At 49.1% G+C, this 17,506-nt stretch overlaps 1 protein-coding gene across 6 annotated transcripts in view; it reads left to right on the forward strand.

Moving 5' to 3' along the window:
* The window catches only part of PAK4 (p21 (RAC1) activated kinase 4), a 101,103-nt gene that overhangs the window by 26,603 nt on the left and 56,994 nt on the right, over positions 1-17,506 (forward strand). The window contains exon 1 of one of the 6 annotated variants that reach the window (XM_030544417.1): positions 5,723-5,744. The exons of the other annotated variants lie outside the window; for them this stretch is intronic. The gene's annotated coding sequence lies outside the window, so the exon portion shown is untranslated. Of the gene's footprint in view, positions 1-5,722; positions 5,745-17,506 lie in introns of those variants that run through there. 6 annotated transcript variants of the gene reach the window in all.

The raw sequence follows: 17,506 nt of genomic DNA on the forward strand, positions 1-17,506 counted from the left end.
GGCTCCGGGACCGAGAGAGCAAACCGCGGCGAAGCTGGTCTCCTTTCCCGGTTTGCTCTCTCGGTCCCGAACCCCGAGCAAGCAGGTCTCCTTCCCTGCGGTTTGCTGGCTGGCTCCGGGACCGAGAGAGCAAACCGCGGCGTTCCCGGTTTGCTCTCTCGGTCCCGGAACCCCGAGCAATCAGGTCTCCTTCCCTGCGGTTTGCTGCTGGCTCCGGGACCGAGAGAGCAAACCGCGCCGAAGCTGGTCTCCTTTCCCGTTTGCTCTCTCGGTCCCGGAACCCCGAGCAAGCAGGTCTCCTTCCCTGCGGTTTGCTGGCTGCTCCGGGACCGAGAGAGCAAACCGCGGCGAAGCTGGTCTCCTTTCCCGGTTGCTCTCTCGGTCCCGAACCCCGAGCAAGCAGGTCTCCTTCCCTGCGGTTTGCTGGGTGGCTCCGGGACCGAGAGAGCAAACCGGGAAAGGAAACCAGCTTGATTACCAGAGGCTTCCTCCTTCCACGGAGGTCAAGAAAAGCGCTGGTAACTGTCTACATTGGATTACCAGCGCTGGATCACCAGCGCTGGATCCTCTACACCCAGAGACAAAACGGGAGTACGGCCAGCGCTGCAAACAGGGAGTTGCAGCGCTGGTGGTGCCCTGCAGATGTGTACACCTTCAAAGTTGCAGCGCTGTAACTCCCTCACCAGCGCTGCAACTTTCTGATGTAGACAAGCCCTGAGCTTTAACCTGCCAATCTTGAGGATGCCTTGGCTATTTTGTGTTCTTCTTTACCTATAGCTGTTCGTTACGATTAATTAGTAGTTGTTATAGTTTGTTTTCCTCCTCTTCCCCTTGGGGAGCCTTGGCTTTCTGGCAGGAGATGCCTAGCTCTCCAGGTTTCAAATACCGTCTCTCCTATGCCTGTGAGTGGTGTCCATTGCGGGGGAAGTCCCATGTCTCTCAGAAGTGCAACTTCTGCCTGGCCCTCAAGTCTATGGCAAGGGAGAACAGGGCGATTAAGTTCAGACTGTTAATGATGGCGCACTCCCTTTGGTCAGCTGCTGAGTCAGGTCAGGAGATTCTGCCACCACAACCACCCACCTCCTTTTGGGACAGATCCAGCACCCCTTCCACCTTGGCACAGGCTTCCCGTAAGAAAAAGGGAGGTTGTTGGAGGCTTCAGAGAAGACTTCCAAAAAGAGGAGCACGGTCTCTCGTTTCAGGGTGCCTGCTCTGAGAAAGCCCAGGGCTATTGCAAGATCTGTGGTCTCTGAAGCCTCAGCCTCTTGGCTCAGTACTGTTGAATTGAAGGTGCTGGTGGAGCCCGAAAGCCCTGAGCTCCAGAGCGAGACATGGCTCTGACAGGACTTTTGGTGTTTAGGACAGCAAGTATGAGCACCCATTCTGGTACCGGATGGCTCAGTCCTGCCTTTGGCACCTACCCGCTCTGCCCTGAGCAAGCAATGGTGCCAGACTCTATCAGCACCTAGATCAGTAGGCCCACCATCCATGGTACTGTCGGCTTCAGCTAGTGTGTTCTCAGCTGACCCGTCGGTACCGATTTCCCTACTTGAACTGCAGGAGTTCAGATACACAAGGGCTGAGCCAGCGTCCCTGCTCTTCATGGGTACTGAGCATCTCTTAGTACCGAGATCTCAGTCTCCAGATTACTAGCGTATTATGGTGTCCTTCAAGGGTAAGGTCTCTTCATATCCACACCCTAAATTCTTAACTAAGGTTCTTTCGGAGTTCTACCTTCACCAGTCCGTTCATCTACCAGTGTTTCCCCCCCAAAGCTGCTTAACTGTCTGCACGAGACCTGTTCTCATACCCTGGATGGTAGAAGGGCACTGGCCTTCTATTTGGATAGGACCAAGCAAATTTGAAAGTCATCCAGGCTGTTCATCTCCCTTGTGGATAGATCCAAAGGTGTCCACAATCTCTGCTCAGACTACAGAGATGGAGATCTGGTGTACGGTCACTTGTTACAAGGCTGCAGCCATTCACTCCCATCCCTCCCCAGAAGATAGCAGCACATTCTGCTAGATCACCAGTGACATCCACAGCATTGCTTAAGAACGTACCAGTGTTTGAGATGTACGGCTGCTGCACAGCCTGCAGTATGTACGCTTTTTGAAACACTGCAGCTAGATCCATGCTGTCAGATCTGATGCGGCACTTGGCACAGCAGTTCTGTCTTCAGGCCTGGACTCCATTCCAAAGCTCCTTCTGGGGAAATTGCTTGGAAATCACCTGAAGTGGGTTACCCATAGGGATGCTACTCACCTTGTGCAGTAACTGCAGTTCATTGAGTTGTGTCCTCCTATGCAGGCTCCACTTCCTGCACTCCTCCCCCACCTGTTCTACATTGTTCTCTATGGGACGTTAGGGGGGAGAAGGAGCTGAGGGCAGTTCGAGGATATATAGGGATGTGCAGGCTATGTCCAGCGTGAGGAGGTGTAGGGCACATGCAAGTCCAGTGAGCACTGATAATGGAGAAATCTCCAGTCAAGGGCTCGAGAGGGATGTGCACGCCCAAAGTGGAGTATCCATAAAGACGCACACCTCGAAGAACCATAGTTACTGCACAGAGTGAGTAACCTCTTCTTTTCGGGTTTGGTAGTCACGTCTCTGTGCATGATATCTCTCGAGTTAAAATATCACTCCAGCTCCTAAAGTGCTGTAGGAAAGTTGCTTTTCTGATGCAGTAACCAGACACAAAGGTCTCAAATCCTTTTTTCCCCCAAGTAGCGCACACTTTTGGATAGTTGATACTGACTGTTTCTAGCATGTTTATCTAAGGATCACAAAGTTTATTAGCCAGACGTGTACCCAGAAGCCTCCTACTGCAAGACAAACCCAAGAAAGAAACCAACAGGACTCCACTGGCCATCACATACAGCCCCCAGCTAAAACTTCTCCAACGCATCATCAGGGATCTACAACCCATCCTGGACAATGATCCCACACTTTCACAGGCCTTGGGTGGCAGGCCAGTCCTCGCCCACAGGCAACCTGCCAACCTGAAACATATTCTCACCAGTAACTGCACACCGCACCATAGTAACTCTAGCTCAGGAACCAATCCGTGCAACAAACCTTGATGCCAACTCTGCCCACATAGCTACACCAGCGACACCATCACAGGACCTAACCAGATCAGCCACACCATCACCGGTTCATTCACCTGCACATCCACCAATGTAATATATGCCATCATATGCCAGCAATGCCCCTCTGCTATGTACATCGGCCAAACTGGACAGTCTCTACGGAAAAGTATAAATGGACACAAATCAGACATTAGGAATGGCAATATACAAAAACCTGTAGGAGAGCACTTCAACCTCCCTGGCCACACTATAGCAGACCTTAAGGTGGCCATCCTGCAGCAAAAAAACTTCAGGACCAGACTTCAAAGAGAAACTGCTGAGCTTCAGTTTATCTGCAAATTTGACACCATCAGCTCAGGATTGAACAAAGACTGTGAATGGCTTGCCAACTACAGAACCAGTTTCTCCTCTCTTGGTTTTCACACCTCAACTGCTAGAACAGGGCCTCATCCTCCCTGATTGAACTGACCTCGTTATCTCTAGCTTGCTTGCTAGCATATATATACCTGCCCCTGGAAATTTCCACTACATGCATCTGAGGAAGTGGGTATTCACCCACGAAAGCTCATGCTCCAAAACGTCTGTTAGTCTATAAGGTGCCACAGGATTCTTTGCTGCTTTTAAAGTTTATTACAAATAGTGGCCTTTTGAGTTAGAGCCGAATTCATCCTGTTTTATACAACAGGAAACAAAAGCCCAGAAGTCAGATGACCTGGCTGAGGTCACACTGTGAGTCAGTGGTAGAACCAGGAATTGGCCCTTGAAATCCTTTGACTCTACCAGCACTGTTTCAGTGTTGAGTGAGCCTCTGACAAACACAGCCAGAGCGTAGGCGTGTAGTTAGATGTAAATGAGGAAAGGTGAAGTCTAAGGCCAGGTCTACACTGCCACGTACTTTGGTATAACTTGCATCACTCAGGAGTGTGAATAAACCAGCCCCCTGAGCAACGTCTGCTCCCAAGGGTGTTCTGTGCAAAAAATAAAAAATTCTGCACGCACGATTTGTCAATAAATAAATGCAGAGGCTTCAGCATGGCAGTGGGGAGCACAGACCAGTGGCTGCATAAAGTTGGGAGATCACCCTGCAGGCCCCCCCCCATCCCCAAGACACGGACTGAGTGGTGAGGCTGCACTTGACCCTGACGTAACACAAGACCTTCCCCAGAAACACCCTGGGGCCATGCCCCTCTGCGCCAGGTGTGGGGAAGGTAGGCTCAACCAGGCAGGATCTAAGTGTGGCAGGGCTCTGGGGGTGGGGAGATCCAGGGTGGGGTGAGAGGATCTCAGCTGGGGCTCTGGGTGTGGGGGGTGGGTGAAGCTAGTTGGCGGTCAGTGGCATGGGGTCTGGTTGTGGGGGCTCAGGGTGCTGCAGCGGTGGGGCATCAGGGTAGGGGTTTGAGTGCAGGGAGTTCAGTGGGAGCTGGTCTGGGTGAAGGATGGTGGTGCAGGCGGGCTCCAGATGTAGGGATTGAGGTTCAGTGGAGTGGGGTTTGGGTATGGGTGGGGGGTTCTGGATGTACCAGGTGAAGCTTGGCAGGGGTGTCTGGGTATGCTAAGTCCAGATGCACAGGTGTTGGGTGGATGGGGGAGCAGCTGCCCATACAGTGACCCGTCCCTCCATAGCTAAGTAGTGATGGGGGCAGGAAGCAGGGGAGGCGGTTGAGCTTGCAGCGGGGGGAGGTTTCTGGAGGTGGATCTGACACAGCCCCAGCCACTCCTTGCAGGGGAAGAGGCAGTCCCGTCCTTTCCTGTCCCCAGCCCTGCAGTGATTACCTCTCCGCGTGCCTGAAATGATGTACCTGCACTGCTAGGGAGGGGTGCATGACTTCTCCTGAAGCTTCCCTGTCAGAAAGTCATTTTTCTGCGGGGAAGCAAAGAAATCTCCAGGGGACATGAATTCAGCGCATGCACAGTGGTGGAAAATTTCCCCAAGAGTAAACGTAAGTTACACCAACCCAAGTGCCAGAGTGGACAGTGCTATGTTAGCTGGAGAGCTTCTCCCGCTGACACAGCTACCGCCTCTGTGGAGGTGGATTTATTATGCAGATGGGAGAGCTCTCTTGTCAGCATAGAGCCTCTTCACCAGACATGCTAGAGCGGAGCAGCTGTACTGGTGCTAGTTTCTAGTGTAGACTAGCCCTAAATCAAAAAGGCTTTCTCTATCCAAAGTGTACGCTTCAAAAGCCCAGCTGATTTGGTTAGTCATTCCTCAGCCTTAATTGAGGGTGATGACTTAATGGCAGGTTCCTACTTCTGGGTTTCTCTGGTTTTGGTACCTCCCCCTTTATGTTGAGTGACTTGAAAAGAGGCAGGGCTAGCATAAGAACAGGTTTCCCACACAGAAGCGATGTCCTTGATCTGCATGTGAGTCACTTGTGAAATCCTTTACTCCGCAGAGCTGTTTTATAGAGGAGGGAGCAGCACACACTCCCTGGCTCCAGGAGCGTGAGAATCGGAGCTGTGCTGTGGAGCTGAGTGAGCTTTTATACAGGCTGTTCGCTGACAGTATTTTACTGAAATGTGACTTTCTCATCCTCTGGAAGCCTATAGGTTCAGGAAGACCCAGCGGTTCCTGTCTGTGTACACAGTCCAGCAATTCAGACAGCCGCAGCGGATTGCAGCAGAGCTGATCCCTTGGGGGAACTCTTAACTGTATGCTAATGCAAAGCACTCCAGGAAGGGGCTTGTGTGTTTTCTGAGAGAGTCAGCAAGAAGCTTAGTTATTTAGCAGAGCAGGAGGCTGTGTAGATGATCTTTGCCCCCAGGGAAAACTAGCAGTCTGGAAAGCACCAGGATGGTGAAATCGGTGCACATTGCCAGATGACCCCCAAACAAGCTCTCACCTAATAAGCCCTGGTGCTAACTGTTACAATCCCACACGGTACAGCATTGCTCTTTGCTGTCAGTTTGTGCTTTGTCCGAGCTAATGAGACTAATGAAGCTTTGCGTTTTATGTAGCTCTTTAAAATATTTTCCCTTTCATCTGAGGATCTGAAAGTGCATGCAAATAGCTATCTAGTCTTTCGCAATGCCCTTCTCAAGCCTGTTCTACACTAGGTATTCTTATACTGGCAAAATCCTCGAGTGTGGATGCAGTTATAGCCGTGTGAAAGTGCCTATACACAGCGTACGTTGGTTCGGGGAACTGGCAGAAGCTGTACCGGTGTAAACACTTTGATGCTGATATAACTGGATCCATCCTAGGGCTTTTACCAGCATAGCTGTGTCAGTAAAATCCCCCTTCTCTGACATAGCTATGCTGATGAAACTGGGTGGTATAGACCATGCTTCAGTATAAGTAGGACTTGGAGTAGGTAAGGCAACGCTACATTTTTCAGAGAGGGAAACTGAGGCACAGGAGGTGTTGCAATGAGTCCGGAACAGAGCTGAGATAGGAACCTGGAAACTCCTGATGCCCTGCCCATTTGGCCATATGCCACATGATGTTCATTTCCTCCCCATGTGAAAGGAGGCCAAGTACTGAGCCTAAACTAATTTATTGTCCTGTTTGCTTGCTTGCTTATTTTTTTTAAAAACCCATAAATCGTCCTGAAGTCATTTTCTCTTTTGATTTGTCTGTGGAGGGTTCGATTGCTGTTTCTGGCTGCTGATAAAGTAACTCTTCGTTAAAATACATCCCCAGTCTGCATGCGTCTTTGGAGAGGGTTAGAAGCATACTTGCTACAGGCTCCAGCTTGTTGAAATCAGCAGGCTCTTGTGCAGAAAAGTTCTGTGCAAGCATATTCCCAGCGCTCTTGGGGCCCGAACGAGGACATTAATGTCTCCTCATGCGATACTGATGACCTCTTCAGTTAGGGTCGTATCCTCATGTTGGACATCAAGGCTATGTAGGGGCCCATAGAACAACCTCAGCAGATTGCTCCCCAGCGGAGGTCGGGCATCCATCGGGGTTATATGGTGCGTGGCCTGTTGTGAGCTCGCACGGACAGATCTGAATGCCGCTGGCTCTGTGCCAGTCCCAACTGGCAAGTGCGGAATGTGGAGGCAAGATGGGTGTGACTGTGTGTGGCAGTGAGGGTTCAAATGAATCCTGAACACTGGTCTGTCTTCGCCACTACTGGAGAACTTCTTGGGCTGGCAAACACACTCGCCCTCGTTGGCCACTTGACGTTAAAGCCTAATGTTTATGTCCGACTGGTTAATATTGTACTTCTGCCCCTGCTTCAGTAATGCCCTCGTGCCTGGGTAGCCCTTTCCATCAGAGGCGCTCAAAGCCCTTCACAACCGTGAAACCTCACTAGCCCCCTTCGAGATGGGGGGGCGGGAGGGGAAGTATTATCTTCATCCCAGTTGCAGCCTTTGGTTGCTGCCCTAATCTCAATATTTACCAAAAACAATTTTACAGAGGGGGAACTGGAGGGAAAGAGGTGAAGTGACTTGCCCATGGCAGTGCTGCCACAGTGTTGCATAGATCTGCTTTGAGCAGCAGGGTGGGAAAAACGCTTGTGCCTACCTGTGTCCCCTTCTCTCACTTCCTCCTCGGCGATGTCGGGTTGTGAAATTATCTGGGAGGCTCACTTAAGCCAGGGGCGGCCAGCCTGAGCAGGGGAAGGAGCCAGAATTTACCAGCGTACATTGCCAAAGAACCACAGTAACACGTCAGCAGCTCCCCCCACTCCAACCTGCAGCGCCTCCTGCCTGCCGGCAGCCCCACCAATAAGTGCCTCCCTCCCCACGCGATCAGCTGCTGTGTTGGGAAGGGGGGAAGAGGGAGGGCATGGCAGGCTCGGGGGAAGGGGTGGAGTGGGGGCAGGGCCTGGGGCAGAGCAGGGGGTGGAGCACTCCCTGGCACATTGGAAAGTTAGCATCTATAGCTCCAGGCCTATGGAGGGAGCTGCACATTAACCTATGAAGAGCCACAGGTTGGCCACCCCTGACTTAAAGGATAATCCTTTTGACATGATGCATCATTTAGGTCTCAGCTGCAGTTGTCCCAAAGGGTGCACAATGATTGCTTTAGCCACTAGCCCACACTCATGGACATCTGCAACATCTGAATGCCTCGTCCTCACAGAAGCTTCTACGATGGTGGGTCTCCTTGGTGTATCTTGGCACAACAGGAGTGCAGGCTCTTGAGTTTTTGGAGTTCCTAGCTCAGCTTCCATCTCTTTGTTCCCATGTTTGTGTCCATGGCTAGGATTTTAGCCGGGGTGGGTGTGGGCAGTCCTGGGATGGGAGATATCCAAAGAAATACCAGGCTTCTACTGAATTGCCAGTGCTGCTTCCTGTGTGCAGCTATTTCTCCGTGAGTACTGAACCATTGTGATGCTAAGGGACATATTGCTGCTGGAAGTGTTCTCCATGGCGGTGTCCATGGCCCTCACCACTCAAATATTTGTTGATGGATGTAATTGAAGGCAAGGGTGGGTATCATAACCTTAGTCCCAGATTTGGACCTTAGCGTCCAAAATATGGGGGTTAGCATGAAAACCTCCAAGCTTAGCTACCAGCTTGGACCTGGTACTTGCTGCCACCACCCAAAAAATTAGAGTGTTTTGGGGCACTCTGGTCCCCCTGAAAAACCTTCCCTGGGGACCCCAAGACCCAAATCCCTTGAGTCTCACAACAAAGGGAAATAATCCTTTTTCCCTTCCCCCCTCCAGGTGCTCCTGGAGAGATACACAGACACAAGCTCTGTGAATCCAAACAGAGTGACTCCCCCTCTCCGTTCCCAGTCCTGGAAACAAAAAGCACTTTCCTCTTCACCCAGAGGAAATGCAAAATCAGGCTAGCAAATTCAACACACACAGATCTCCCCTGATTTCTTCCTCCCACCAATTCCCTGGTGAGTACAGACTCAATTTCCCTGAAGTAAAGAAAAACTCCAACAGGTCTTAAAAGAAAGAAAAAATACATACAAATGGTCTCTCTGTATTAAGGTGACGAAATACAGGGTCAATTGCTTAAAAGAATATTGAATAAACAGCCTTATTCAAAAAGAATACAAATCAAAGCACTCCAGCACTTATATTCATGCAAATACCAAAGAAAAGAAACCATATAACTTACTATCTGATCTCTTTGTCCTTACACTTAGAAACAGAAGACTAGAAAGTAGAAACTACTTCTCCAAAGCTCAGAGAAAGCAGGCAGCCAGAAAACAAAGACCCAGACACAAACTTCCCTCCACCCAGAGTTGAAAAAATCCGGTTTCCTGATTGGTCCTCTGGTCAGGTGCTTCAGGTGAAAGAGACATTAACCCTTAGCTATCTGTTTATGACAGTGGGAACAATGGATTGGGGCTTTGACTCTAATGAGGACATCCAGTGTTGGTATAAATACCAGTTTTAAAAAACCAGCTGAAGTTAAGGCTAGAATTTTCCAGTCAATATGCAGACTATCTGACTAAGAAGCAGACTAGTCAGTTATCAATCTCCGCGATTAAAAAGCTAACACATACCACTGGGTAAGAAAGACTTTAGTGAAGGATCATATTAAAAAATAAATAAATCAAAACTGCAGAGCACTGTATGTGAGGAGCACAGAGTCGGAGATAACATGCCTTATTAGCAACCCCAGGCTGAGGCCAAACGATATTTCGATCGTTAAATAAATTGTGGTCCCGAGACTAAGGCTGTGTCTACACTAGAGACCATACGGCGGCACAGTTGTACTGCTGCATCTGCACCCTTGTAAGGTCTCCCGTGTAGCCACTCTGTGCTGACGGGGGAGAGCTCTCCCATCTGCACAGTTATACCACCCTCAGCGAGCGGCGGTAGCATATCTGCGGGAAAGTGTCTTGTGTCAATATTGCACTGTCCACACCGGTGCTTCTGTCAGTCGAGGGTGTGGGAAAAGAGTTTTACCGACAGCAGTGTTAGTGTAGACGTGCCATATTGCAGTGCAGCAAGAATGGAATCTATAATATCTGTATTCTCTTTGGACTGACATACATAGTTCTGATCTGCAAAACGCAGCATCAATGGGGTGAGAGTAAAGTGGAGTCTGATTAAGCCATGCTGGCAATGTTTTTATAAGTTATTAGTGGATAGGACACTAGACTAGGTCAATTCTCTCCCTGGCTCTGCAGCTTACCTGCTATCTGACCATGGGCAAGGCACTTTCCCTCTGTGCCACTGTTTCCTCTCCCACCCCTTGTTAAGAGGGTACGTTCTTCGGGAACTCTCTCTGAGTGTCTACACTGCTGTCATGGGGTGTGATCAGGGCTGCCCAGGGGGGCAAGTGGGGCAATTTGCCTCGTGCCCCACAGGGGCCCCGTGAGCTCTGGCTGAGAATTCCTTCCCTGGCTACTCACCTGGTGGCAGTCCTGGTCTTCAGCGGCGGGCCCTTCACTCGCTCCAGGTCTTCGGTGGCACTTCAGCGGCGGGTCCTTCAGTGCTGCCGAAGACGCTGAGCGAGTGAAGGACCCGCTGCCGCTGCAGACTCAGAGCACTGCCCGGTGAGTACAAGCACCGCAGCGAGTGGTGTCTTTTTTTATGTCCACTTTGCCCCAGGCCCCCTGAATCCTGTGGGCGGCCCTGGGCGTGATTTGCAGCTCCTGTGGACATACGGCGCTAGCTTCAATCTAGCTAGCTTGGGGTACCGGTAGCAACGGCACCGTGACGGCATGGCCTTCAGCATGGGCTGACCTCCTGAGTAATTACGTGGCGTTGTGGGCGGATTCGTACAGCCTGGCTGCCTCAGCTTCACTGCTCCGGTACTCGAGCTAACTAAATTAACGTTAGCTCGGGTATGTGTACAGAGCTGCAGTCACACCCTATGATTGCAGCGGAGACTCAGCCTCGCTCTGTCTATGCAGCATAGCACAGCATGGCCCTGATCTCAGGGTAAGTCTTCGTAGCCCTTCACTCAAGTTAGCCCAGCTCCAGTAAAAGGAGCTGAATCCCGACTGATGCAGCGCTCCCCTGTGTGTGGCACTAAGACTCCTGGGGACCCCTCCGATGATTCTTTGCATTGCAGTTAGCAGAGACGTGCCGTTTCTTTCCTAATGAACTTTGGGAGAACCGGTCTGTCTTTTTTCTGGGCACACAGGGGAATTGTGGGAAGGCATTGGAGGCTTAGCAGCATAGTTGCCAACTTCCCCTCTTTCCCGTGGGTGCTCAACCACTCCACCCCTTCCATGAGGCCCCGCCCCTGCCCTGCCACCATTCCAACCCCTTCCCCAAAGTCTCTGTCCCCTCCCTGCCCTATTCTGACTCCTTTCCCAAATCTCCGCCTCTTCCCCTGAGCGTGCCACGTTCCTGCTTTCCCCTCCCTCCTGGAGCTACCAAACAGCTGTTTGGCGGCGGTCGGGCAGAAAGCGCTGGGAGGTAGACGGAGAAGCGGGGATGCGGCGCGCTCAGGTGAGGAGGGGGCGGGGGGAACTTGGCTGCCAGTGGGTGCAGAGCACCCACTAATTTTTCCCCGTGGGTGCTCCAGCCCTGAAGCACCCATGAAGTCAGCACCTATGGTTAGTAGCACTTGAGTGGAGCTAGCCCGCATCCACACTCCAGAGTGGTTGTAGTTTTAGCTTATGTCTCCTGAGGGGCCAGCCAACTGGAATTAAAAACAACTCTGCATTCGGCTAAAGGGCTGGTGTGTGTGGATGGTGTTGAGTTAAGGGCAACACTAGTTATAACCCAAGTTGTCTTCACAGCAGAGTTAAGCCCTCAGTTGGGGCCTCTAAGTGCTACCATGATACCTAATAATAAATCAATGGTAAGGGGCCATCTAACGAGGTGATGAAGAGGAGAAATAGTGTGGACGGTCCCTGGGACTGTCTTCAGAACACTAGGATCACTGGCAAATCTAGGACTTTGCAATTTTTTTACGAAGTTCATCAATCTTTAAGATCTTTGGGATCCGACTATTTCTCTTGATGTGCTTTTATCTTTCTTTGAATTAATTAGTGGGTTTTTACTAGACTTCACTATGGATGCTGGATGGGTTGTGGGTTGTTTTTTTTTGTTTGTTTTTTTTTTTGCTATTGTCAACCAGAAAGAGCAGTTGAGGTGAATGTTTGTATTTATAGCAGCTTTTGAAGCCTTGTCAACTGGAGATTGTGAATTGTTGTACTGACATAATAGAGAAATAACTTTCCAGAAGGGCACAGGAGTGATGTAGCTTGTACCTCACTAAACTCATCACAAGCTGAGATACAAGATGACAAGAATGCAAGCTTGCAATGTATTTCTTTTAGTGGTAGCTTGAGAGAGAGAGAAATGCGTATAAATATAAAAACCTGTTTTTTGGTACGGGAAGAAAACAAATGATATGATGTATTCTCAAATCCACCTGGTTCATGGGAACTTGGGTGCCTCTGGCCTGGAATGGTGCATTTCAATGAAAGTCTAGTGTTCTGATGGATGTACTGTCAGGCTCTTTAAGTTAAAAGCATGTTTAGCTGAAGGCAGTGGCTCTGAATAATTGCCTTGTAAAAAGTGGTCAGCTTTATCCACAGTGCAGTCACCCTCTGTCCTTTCTGTACCTTTTGGGGTATTGTTCAATATTGAAAACAAGAAATCCTATTCCTACTGTACAGTTCTGCCGCTTGTGTGCCTTTATTTGTGTATCTGTAGTCTGAGACTGTTCACAAACACCTCAGAAGGTCGGTGAAGAATGAATTTGACACTGTTCAGCGCTACATTTTAAATCGGCTTAGTGACAGCCCTGCAGATTGCAGTCCTCAGTTCCTAAACACAGCCGGTGGAGGAACAGCAGGGGCTGAGGTCATGCAAGTCTCCCTCCCATTACACACACCAGCATACTTAAGTGCTGAACGCAGTTGTCATCCTCTGTGTACCTTTCAGCTTATGTCTCTTTCTCCGGAGAGCACCAGTAGAAGGGTCATTGGCTGTGGGCTAGCTGCCCAGGTATGTACGTTGGATCTTGGAAGAGGTTATACTTGGATGGCTAACCTGTGCCACTGTGGCCATCCAGTTACTTTTTAGTGCTTCGTTTGAGTAATGTGTACATCTATCTGAGCTGAGAATGACAGCTCCCAGCTGCATCGTACGTACCCTAATGGACATGGACACCTGTCGCCTAAGAAATAGGCCCAAACCCACCTGTTTCCTTCATGTCTGCCTGTGAACAGCCATTAGATTGCAACAACTTCCAGTCCCTGCTGATCCTTGCTGCATTTGATTTTGTAACATGGATATGAAAGGGATCTATGGCCCCTTGATTGCCTGCCCTTTCTAGGTCCCAGCTTGTACAATGCCAGCATGCTTCCCGAAATACTTGTTCTTGGAGTATTCAGAGAGTGCTGGAGCATAAGCACGTCTGCCTTACACCTCGTCCTGCCAGGAGATGCTATCGCAAAGATAACCTGTTCAAATGTCCCTGGTATTTAAGTCTCTCAGGCTCAACAAGTAGTGCCGGACTAGATTGGCTTCTAGTGGGGGTTTCTCCTCCCCTCTTGAAGGGCGGGAGGTTTGGTTTTCATTTGAAAATGATTTTTCTTGGATCTTCCCCCATCTTTCCAGTGTGATTCTGGGAATGCTTCCAAGTAACAGTTAAACAGTCCAAAGGTGGTGTGACTATGGAGGGATCAAAATATAGGAGGAGAGAAAATAAATAAGGAAAATTAGCACAAATGGGAAGGGACCTGTCAACTTGCAAATCACGACGGACGATTCACATGCCCAAATACGTGTTCCCTAGTTAAAAAACAAACAGAACGAACTTCTAATTTTTATAACATAAAAAGGTCCTGGTCTTGTAAGCTACAAGTTTTGGATGCTGTCCAGTATTCAAAGTACGCTTTATTTTCAGTTTATCAAATGCAGTTGTCAGATTTTTAAGCTGCTTTAAAAATGTGGCATTTTTGTTGTTGAGATGGAACTGGAGCACCACTGAATAAGACTTTTTTTTCACATTTGTACTGCTGTGTTTGCTGTTCAGGATTTCCTTAGAGTTCATTTTGTGCTGATAAGACTTCAGTGCTGCCACTTCCCCCTCCCCCCTTCTGGACTTTCTAATGCATTTAAGGGAGGGTGAGGAATTGAAAGCTTAAACTCCTGCATGTTGCAGATTCTCATATGTGTTTTGCTACATGGATGGCTTGCACAGATGGACACAATGAATTTGCGGTGCTAAAGAATTGTCCAGGCTTTGTTTACAGGATACACCAGCTAATTGGGCCAATCCAGGGGCATTTCCTGGTAGCTCAAAAAAACCCAACAACCTGAATATGGACACAGACCTCGTAACATTGAAACATTTTCACATTGGAAGGCTTGCATGCAGGTTTAGAGCCAGAGCTGGCAAGGACTTGAGCAGTTTCAGCCACCCCTTCCCCCCCAAGTCAATGGAAACAGTCAATACTCACCACCTTATAGGATTGGCCATTTAGGTCTTGTCTACACTACCTGGATCTGTAGGCAGCAATCAATCCAGCAGGGGTCGATTTACCGCGTCTGGTGTAGACACGATAAATCGACCGCTGAGCGCTCTCCCGTCGACTCCTCCAGAACAAGGAGCACAAACGGAGTCGATGGGAGAGCGTCAGCTGTCGACTTACCGCAGCGTCTTCAGTGTGGTAAGTAGATCTAAGAATGTCGACTGTAGCTACGCTATTCATGTAGCTGAAGTTGCGTCTCTTAGATCGACCCAGCGCAGTAGTGTAGACAAGCCCTTAGATTGGCAGACAAAGCCATTCTTGGTTTCCTTCCTGTGTGCCAAGGACAGAAGGGCAGAAAGAAGCTTTAGACAGCCATGAAATCTAAGGCCAAGTGTTAGGCAAGTTTATTAAACATGGGCTTTAAATTTCCTGGTTTTGGAGGCGGTTTAAATGACCTCGTTGGTCATCTGGCCCAGGTTTTATCATTTAAGCATCTTAACCTTGGGTTCCATCTCTTTCGTATTTTCAGATCATAAGCTAAAATCTGTGTGGAGCTTCATTTAAGGCTTTGTTTACACTTAGCTATATCAACAAACCCTCCTAGTGTAGATGCCGTTTATACTGGCAAGAGGACATTTATGCCGATGTAACTGTGCCTACACTAAGGCAGTTGCCTATCAGCAAAGAATCGCACACCTAACCAACAGCTATGCCAGCAAAACTTGTAAATGTAGACAGATCCAAAGGAGACTTTAACCCACTGAGGAAAGAAAGGAGTGTGCTCTCATGCAGAGGTTTCCAAACCAAGTTCCATGGCGAAACTGGCTGGTTTGGGGGTCCTGGGGAGTAGTGTTGCCTACTGGATCGTGCATTGGACTGGGACCCAGGAGACATGAGTTCTGTTCATGGCTGTGCCACTGGCCTGCTGGGTGACCCAGGGCAAGTCACTTCCTCTTTCTGTGCCTCAGTTTCCCCCTCTGTAAAATGAATATGATGGTACTTAACTCCCTTGTAAAGCACCCTGAGAGCTATGGATTCAAAGTGCTATAAAAAGAGCAAGGTGGCAGTGGTCTCTTTTACAGTTGCTGCAGCTCAAAGAAACAAACTTAAAAATACAATAAACATCCTTCCATGGAAGCAAGTGCAGTCATCGCAACAGGGATAGTATGCTCCTGGGTAGAGGCACAAGGGATCTGCTATCCTCGTACTAATGTGTGGCCGTCCAGGCAGCCGTAGCAGTACTGCCAATCCCCCATGCGTTCAAATATCATGTGTCTGACTTAATTTATTTGGCTTGATTATTATTTTTTTTTGGCTTTGTTTTCTGCTGTTGAGATCTCTAGGGGTCAGGTTTTTCAAGTTTTTCTCCTTAACCCTGAGGGTTGCTTGGTTGTTCTCTTCCCTCCCACCCCAGTGAGAGCTGTGATTCATACACTTACTACTCCAGGAGCTGGGGCATTGAGGGGGAAAATGCATAAAATTGCGAGGGTTTGGAACACTGCTAGGTAGACAATTTGGGAACCCTCTGATTCAAACAGGGGTTTCTGGGTTCTGTTCCCAGACCATCCTCTGATTCCTTAGGGGAACTGAATAAGGTAGTATCTATGAATACCTAGTATGGAAGGTATTTTGCAGTTGTGCGGCTCAGTTTCCCTTGCTCTCAAATATCTACAATCCCTCTATGTGGGTGTTCTGAGGTTTTCATGATTGATGCTGATAGTCTTTTGAGATCAGGTGAAATGTGCTAGAGGTGCCATAGTGAAAGTGTCAAGGATTGACCTGGGTTTTGCTGATTTTATTTTGGGGGCGAGATCCTTTAGAACGGCTGTGTTTTTGTAAACCAGTTATGGGGAGTCCATTTACTGAGTAGGGAAATACCCCACCAGTGACAGCTGTTGGGCGAGCAGCTGCTTGTGGTGCTGGTGGGGGGAACTTGCCAGCTTTTCCTGGAGGGATTTTCCCCTTCAGTGTTTTCAAGCTGGCCCCACATTGGGTCGCCCTTATCCTCTCCCTCCCTCCTTCCTCCTCTTTTGATCCTGATCCACTGGCTAGAGCACTTGACTGGCTGGTTTGTTTCAAACATTGCTGTTTCATTGGCTGCAGGCTCAAATCTTCTTGTGTTCCTGCTCCACTTTCTTGCTGCCTTTGCTTTTTAACCCTTGCCCTTCCAAATCCAGCCGACAGGGTGATGTGGGAACCCAGCTGACCTTCCCAATTTCTATCAGATCTGAGTGTGCTTTCAGCCCCAGATAGGTGTTTGTTTGTTTTTTTTTAAATCCTATTAAATTGCTACCTGTCAGGTTATTGCATAATAAAATGACTGCAGTTCATGCCTGGAACCATGGAGGAAGGTTGTCAAGGCCGGAGATAAAATGTGACTTGTTTTCTGTTAAGCTGAAGGGAGAGTTTCCAGTTCTGAGAGGTGGCTGGCAATGTGGTGCTCAGTTAAGTGGTTTGCTGTTGGTGTGGGAAGCCGTTCTGCCTTTCCGCTCTGGTTCCTTGTGCTAAGGAGTTAATGCTACTCTCCTTCTCTGATTTTTTTTTTTTTTTTTTGCCTTAGGTTCAGTTTCTGTTGCTGGCAGCCTAGTGAAGTGTAACTGCAAGATGATGAAGGGAAGGAAAGTCCGGTTTCATTGTGTTGATTGCAGGGAACAGACTCCCTGGGCTGCGAAATGGGCACTTTTATTTGTGTTGCTATGGGGAGCTGCCATTTCTCTCATCTGATAAGAGGGGGTGGGACCGCAGAATAAGAGTGGAAAGTGAGAACGCGTGGGAGGGGTAGGGAACTGGAGGAAATACCCTGTTAAAACCCCATTCCACTCTCTCTGTGTGTGCACAGATCATATCATGTACCTGTGTGACTGGACGAAGGGGTGAATTGGGTTAAACAAAAAACAGTTGTGGCTTGTTTTTAATAAAGTCTTGTTAGGTAGGAAAACTAGAGGTAACTTGTGAGATCTACTATTAGAGAGATTTGGGCTGGGGGTGAGGTGGAGGATCCGGTCACGTCTAAGTCTTCCCACTGTTTGTGGTTCTCAACCTGTAGTCACAGACCTTGGGGTGGTCCGTGGACTCTGTCAAAGGGGTCTGCGAAAGGCTTAGCCTAGAA

The sequence above is a fragment of the Gopherus evgoodei genome, unplaced genomic scaffold, assembly GCF_007399415.2.
Source record: "Gopherus evgoodei ecotype Sinaloan lineage unplaced genomic scaffold, rGopEvg1_v1.p scaffold_34_arrow_ctg1, whole genome shotgun sequence".
Taxonomy (NCBI): Eukaryota; Metazoa; Chordata; order Testudines; family Testudinidae; genus Gopherus; species Gopherus evgoodei.